This window comes from Rhinolophus hipposideros (assembly GCF_964194185.1).
Source record: "Rhinolophus hipposideros genome assembly, chromosome: 20".
NCBI classification, from domain to species: Eukaryota; Metazoa; Chordata; class Mammalia; order Chiroptera; family Rhinolophidae; genus Rhinolophus; species Rhinolophus hipposideros.
Genome location: NC_138066.1, coordinates 33,535,676 through 33,542,314, shown reverse-complemented (window position 1 = coordinate 33,542,314; position 6,639 = coordinate 33,535,676).

Sequence of the window (6,639 nt, the reverse complement as noted above, 5' to 3'; positions counted from 1 at the left end):
AGAGTCGAAACCAGTCCCTGGTGAAACTGGTTGGCAGACCGGTTCCCAGGCCGTCTGCTCCGCCCCAAGTTCAGCGCTCCTCAGGCAGGCGCTGGGTGGGGGGCTGCGGTTGGCTCCCTCCTGACCTGAAGGGTCCCTCCTCAAAATCTCCCTGGGTTGTTGTGGGAAGGGGGCCCAATTTGGTCAGGCTCTCCGACCCACCACAACGACAAACATCCTCCTACCCTCCTCCCTGGCTTAGAGGTGGGCTTCAGGGGCCTTGAAATCACTTGCAAACTCCTATGAGTGAAGGTAGAGGGGCATTTATTTTTCCTGCATCCAGGATCTACTTTTGTGAGACTCTCAAAGAGAACTGTGATGCCTCCCCACCCCCAAAATACCATTTCGTTCAACTTCCTCCAAACGTCCAGCCGCCCCTTGGATGGGCCTCACTGGGTATTAGAATGTGGGCAAAAGCTGGGGTAAGTTCTCAGGGCAGGAGGGGGAAGGGGCCCTGGTGAGACACGAAGAGAGGGAAAAGCAAGAAGGCAGAGTGTGCACATAGGTGGTGACACCGTCCCTGACCCCTCACTGATCTGCAACCACACCTCCTGCAAACCTCCATCAGCCAAGGTGGTTGCAGCCTTTCGCCAGGGTTACTCTTACACGTGGCGCCAGGCTTTGGAGGAGGTTATTTGCAGCCACTCTTAGGTGGCCTGTTTGTGTTTGCATTCGTTCTTCCCTCGAGTGGTGTAGCGAAGAGAGGAAAACTGCTGCATGTTGAGTGTCCCTGCAGCTTCCTGTCCCAGTGCTGCCCAGCTTAGATGCTCAATCCACCCGCCCAGCTACCTTCCTCCAAGGACGGAGTGTGTACGTGCCAGGCTCCGAGGGAGGCGCTGGGTAGAGAAAAGGTATACAATTCCCTCTATCCCCAACTCCCATTCCAAGTCACATTTTAAATCCGAACTAACCAACTCTCAAATCTTCCCCACCGTCTCTAACCCTGCTTCTACTTGGTTCAGCTTCTCATGGCCTCGTGAATATGTATTTCCCTCCGTGTCAAACAGGTGCCCCTAGGCCTCAGGTGGACAGTCCTTCAAAGGCAGCCCACGGCCCATAGTGGAACCCGCCTGGCTTAGTCCTACCGGCATGGGGCCTCTGCAGCCTCATCTCCCAACCCTCCCTGAATGTGCACACTAGGCCCTTTCTCTGTCTATCTTCCTGGGCTCAGAGGCTGTCCGAGAAGGGTGAGATGAGGAATGCATGATGTGCTTTGGGCTAGGAATGGCCTCGCCACCCGGTGTGTAAACCAAGACAAACTCCCATGCGTTCCTCAAGACCCGAATTAACTATTTGCCTCCTACTTCACCAGGAATTTTCCTGTTCCTACAGAGCTTGTTCATATGCTTCTCTTTAACAGGATATATACCACAATTAATTATATATATGTATATACACAGAGGCATATGTAAATATATATAGTCAGTATCTATTCATGTGTTTGCCTCCCTTAAAGAATTTTAGCTCCTTGAGCTGAGAATTGTCTATCACAGATGCAGTCCTGACACGTAATAGGTAGTTAATGCAAACTTTACAACACAAATGAGAAACAGAAGCGTTGTCTTCACCATAAGATATTCTTAATGTAGCCAGGTGCCTTTTTCCCCACTCTTCTTGGGGCAGGTAAAGGTGAGAGAAAATCCATTTATTTCACTTCTTGCGGTTACAGCAACTGCAGGCTTGCTGGTGGGTTATCTTCCTGGGGGTTTATGTGAATCGAGGATACTATTTTTCAAGGTCCCCCTGCCTCTACTGAGAAATGTACACAGTTGTCCCAGGAAGATACCCACAGCTTTCTAGCTCTGCCACTGTCTCTGAAATCCCGGTCTATGTGAGAGTGGATGTCCAGTCCAGAAGATACCAGAAGAGCCCCAGGTGTTGGGAAGAGACTGGAAGGGTGGTGGGGTGGAGACTAGTCTGGGGGATAGTAACCAAGAGCCAGGGCACCATTTCCATCTGTACAGGAAGGGACTTCTAATGGAGGCACTTTCATCCCTACCCTCTCACCCCCCCTGACTCTGAAATCCAGGCCTGTTTGATGTCTGGGACTCAGGGGTGCAGATTTCCGTTCTCTCACCGCCACACTGGAGGAGGAGCCCCAGCAAGAACTGCAGTGTGCAGGATCCAGTGGACGCCCGCCTGTGGCCTACACTTCAGAGAATGCCACCAGCCCGTCCTCCTGGCAGGAACCAGCCTGGGAAATCAGGCCCAACCCCTGGCCTTTGGGAGATTTAGTTCTGGGAGGAGCAGGGTTGGGAGGTTGAGTTTGAAATAAGGCTATAAACTATGAATATCCCTTTAACAGGTCACCTCTACACAGGCAGCTTTATTGCTTTATAAAATGTTTCACCTTTAAAAGCACCTTCATAAAACTAGGTTCAAGTGTGATATCCCCCATACAAACACGCGACGTGCACATTTTCAGAAATGTGTCTCTGTTGAGTATAGCAATTAAAATACACTACGGGAGTTCCAAGGACCTTGGTGCCCCACTGGAGCATATAGATTCTGTCTGGCCCCTTAGATGGTTCCTATCTTACTGACTTCTGTCCAGGGAGTAGATCCAGGCTCCAGGGATATTTCTGTCCCAAAGCAGGGAGAAGAGAGGAGCTGCCACTCTGTTCAGCACTCCCCCTTCTCGCCAGGAGACTGGAGATCCTAGGGGTACCTCACCTGACCAAGGTGACAAGTGGGGCAAGGCCAAAGATGGGTGTCTTGTGGCTACACGAGCCGCAGCTGGGTGGTGGGCAGAAGCTGCGTTCTGATACGAGGTGGGCGGTGGGCTTGCCATTGGAGAGGGCTCCCTTTCAGGGAAACCTGAGTGGGGTGTGGGGGTATAGCAGCCAATATTCATGGGGATTGTGTTCCAGGCCCTATTCCAAAAGCTGTGCCTGTGTGAACACTTAATCCTCATCGCCACCCTGAGGTGGATCCTGTAAGTGGGCGCAGCAACTTGTACCCCCACTCGCTGTTTTCCCGTTACTCTTTGTATTAGTTTCCTGTGGCTACTGTAACAAACGACCACCAACTTGATGGCTTTAAATAAACCAGAAATTTACTCTCTTAATTCTGGAGGTCAGAAGTCCCACATCAGTTTCCCTGGCCAAGACCAAGGTGGTAACAGGGCCGTGATCCCTCTGCTGGCCCCAGGGACAGTCCGTCCCTGCCTCCTCCAGGCTTTGGTGGCTGGCGTCATTCCTTGACTTGTGACTGCATCACTCCAATCTCTGTCTCCCCATCCTCACATCACCTCCTCCTCAGTGAGTCTAATCTCCCTCTGCCTCTCTCTTCTAAGAATCTTGTGATGGTATTTGGGGCCCATCCAGTTGATCTTCTCATCTCAAGATACTTAATCATACCTGCAAAGACTCTTTTTTCCAAATAAGTTCACATTCACAGGGTCCAGAGATCTGACGTGGACATCTTGGCAGGGGGGTGTTTTGCTGCCTGCCGCACTTTTCATTCTGGCCATCTCTATATTGTCAGACTGGTAGGCAACCAACATGCCACTCAGACCCCCCTTTGAGAAAGGACTTGCTGCCTTTCTCTGAAGTTGGCCTCCATCTGTCACCTCAGCTCCTTTAAAATCTGCCTCAGCGGCAGAGACCATCTCAGCTGACGACCTGCCCTTCGCGGGCAGCTTGCATCTGGAGATATAACGTCCAGCCATTCAGCCCCATAAAGGACACACAGAGGAACAATTCACTCCCCACCAAATTGACTGAAGTTTTGTCAGGAATGAATTATTGTTGGACTTCTCCCTCTGTCCAGTCCTATTTCTGTCTGTTTCCTCTCATAGCCATTGATCGCTAATAAGCATCTTGCCCCCACAAACCTGACCTACTTCTAGAGAACACAACCTGTAAAGAGGCATTTTAAGTTTTGCCAGTATGATGGAAGTGAAGTGGTCATTTTTGTGTCCTTTATATTTGTATTTCCCTAGTGTACTGGATTAAACAGTGTCCTCCAAAATTCATTTCCACCTAGAACCCCAGAAGATGGCCTTATTTGGAAATAGGGTCTTTGCAGATGGAATTAGTTAAGATGAGGTCATACTGGATTAGGGTGGGCACTTAATGCAAGAACAAGTGTCCCTATAAGAGGAGAGATGTGCAGGGAGATGGCCCATATGATGACAGAAGCAGAGATTGGAGTGATCCAGCTACAAACCAAGGAATACCAAGGCTTGCCTACCGCCACCAGAAGCTGGGCGAGAGGCATGGAACAGATTCTCCCTCAGGGCTACAGGAAGGAATCAACCTTGCTGACACCTTCATTTCAGACTCTGCCCTCCAGAACTGTGACAGAATATATTTCTGATGGGTTGAGGCACCCAGTTTGTGGTAATTTGTTACAGCAGCGCTGGTTAACTACACACCTTGTTTCTAGTAATGTTGAACATTTTTCATGCATATATTGTTTGAGTTTCCTGTTCTCTGAAAGGATCCCTTTTCAATATAGAAAAACTTCTCCACTTCCCCATCTGATTGTTGTCTTTCTACTATGCACTAAAATAATACAAATGCGTTTAAGGATTCCTGGACCCTTTGCACAATTCTACAGCTTTCCAGGGATCTGCAGCCCACTGATTGGGTCTTTAGGATTAAATTTCAATCCTTTGACATGGACCCAAGGGTTCCTCATCATCTCCTCTCAATCTAATTTTTTTCCACTCTCCCCATAAACATCCTGTGTGCCCATAATAAACCTCTTCTTCTGGACCAGCCATGCTGTCTCTTACCTTGTGCTTTATCTATGTTCTTCCCTCTTCCTAGAACGACACCCATCGCTTCTGCTCCTCTCCCGTCTGTCACACTTCATTCCCATCCTGCACAACTCAGCTCAATGTTACTTCTCCCAAGAGTCTGCCCTGATGGTTTTCTGTCCCCATCCCATGCCTTTACCCCCAAATTGAGTTGGATACCCTCTTTTCTGTTCCCTTAGCACTCTGAGCATCCCTCTTTTTTGGTTCATATGGATTTTTTAAGCACCTACTAAGCATGAGCACAGTGCCAGGCTCTGGGCATGCTGTCATGGGATTTAGCCCTTCACATATCATACCCTCACTTTCTTTGAGGGTTGGGACTCTGTCTTCGTGTTAAGGTCCCCAGCACCTTGGCAAATAGAAGTGCATGGGTAAAGAGGCTGACAATTGGGTGGTTTGGTAGTGGACTTGGTTTTCCTTCCCTTAGAAGAGCAGATTGCCGTGATGGGAATGATGAAATAATAAAATGCAGTGACATCCTTTGGAGATGACACTTTGGACCCAATTCATGAAGTCATCCAGGGAGGTGTTTTTCCCCAGAAAACTAACAAAGGGGAAAGGATAGGGAAGGCATGGCTAGCCAGGGTTTAGGGAGCATTCAGTGTCCTCAGAGAACGACCCAGCTGGCTAGACCCTCATAGGCCTTCACTGGCCTGTGTGTAACTTGTGAAGCCAACCACCTCTGATGTCTTCACCCTGATTTCCTCCTTCCGGTTCTAAGCAGCTCAGGGCGGTTGACTCCAAGTCCTGAGCTGTAGATAGAGGGATAAGGAAAAGAGCTGGGGAAGACAAACCCCTCCACCCAGATCAAGTGACCGCCCTGGTCCCCACTCATCACTAACTGCTTTCGTGCACATGCTACAGCCTCTCTTATTCCTTCCTTTATAAGCATCCATTAAGCATCTGACACTCAATGTCAGGTGTCATGACAGGTGCTGGGGTTAAAGAGGTGAATAAGCCTGTCCTCCCTGCCCACAGGGTGCTCATAGACTAGTTGGGGAGACAGACTGAAAAAAACTATACCGCGATGACACTGCAAACAGCAAGAGGCCCAGCTGAGGCTGCTGAGTTTCTAGGACTTTCAGCCCAGCCCCCCCACACACACACCACAGTCCGTGGCTGTGAGTAAACACACAGAAGACATAGACCATAAAGTAATGAACAAACGGCAGATTAAAAAAATGAATTGCTTGAATATCAAGGGTAAGCCTTTTTATAGATATTGCAGGAAGATAAGTAACGTCTGTCCTTGCTCAGGATGGAGTAGGGGAAGAATGAACTTTGGAAAGGGGCAGGGACTGCAGGGTGGGTGTTCTAAGTGTCTAGCACAACAACTGGAGAGAATGTGGGAATCTGGCTGAAGAGGAGGGAGGACGAGACCTGGGGCTGTGGTGGCTGGGCTGACGGAGGGGGCAGGCAGCGCTGCAGGAGAAGCCACATCCTGGAGAACACGAATGCAGGCTGGGGAGCCAGACAGGCCTGGGGTTCAATCCCATTCCCACCAACTCCCATGATCCTGGACAAGTTATTTAACTATCTAAGCTTTGGCGCCCTTGCCTTTAAAACCTGGCTAACAATAGTACCCACATTATAAGGTTGTTGGAAGGATAAAATGAGATAAGGCTTGTAAAACATTTAGCTTTACACTGGCCCGCGGCACATGGTTATCACTTAATAAGTAAGCTGACACCAGCAACAAAGGATGGCAAGGCAGCCTGCACACAAAGCACCTGGGGCTATGTGCTGTCCTGTCCAAAGCTGGCACAGGCCTGCTACGTTGTCCCCACCTCTCTACACGTGCTCCTTTCCCCCAGACAACGTCCCGCCTGTTAAAT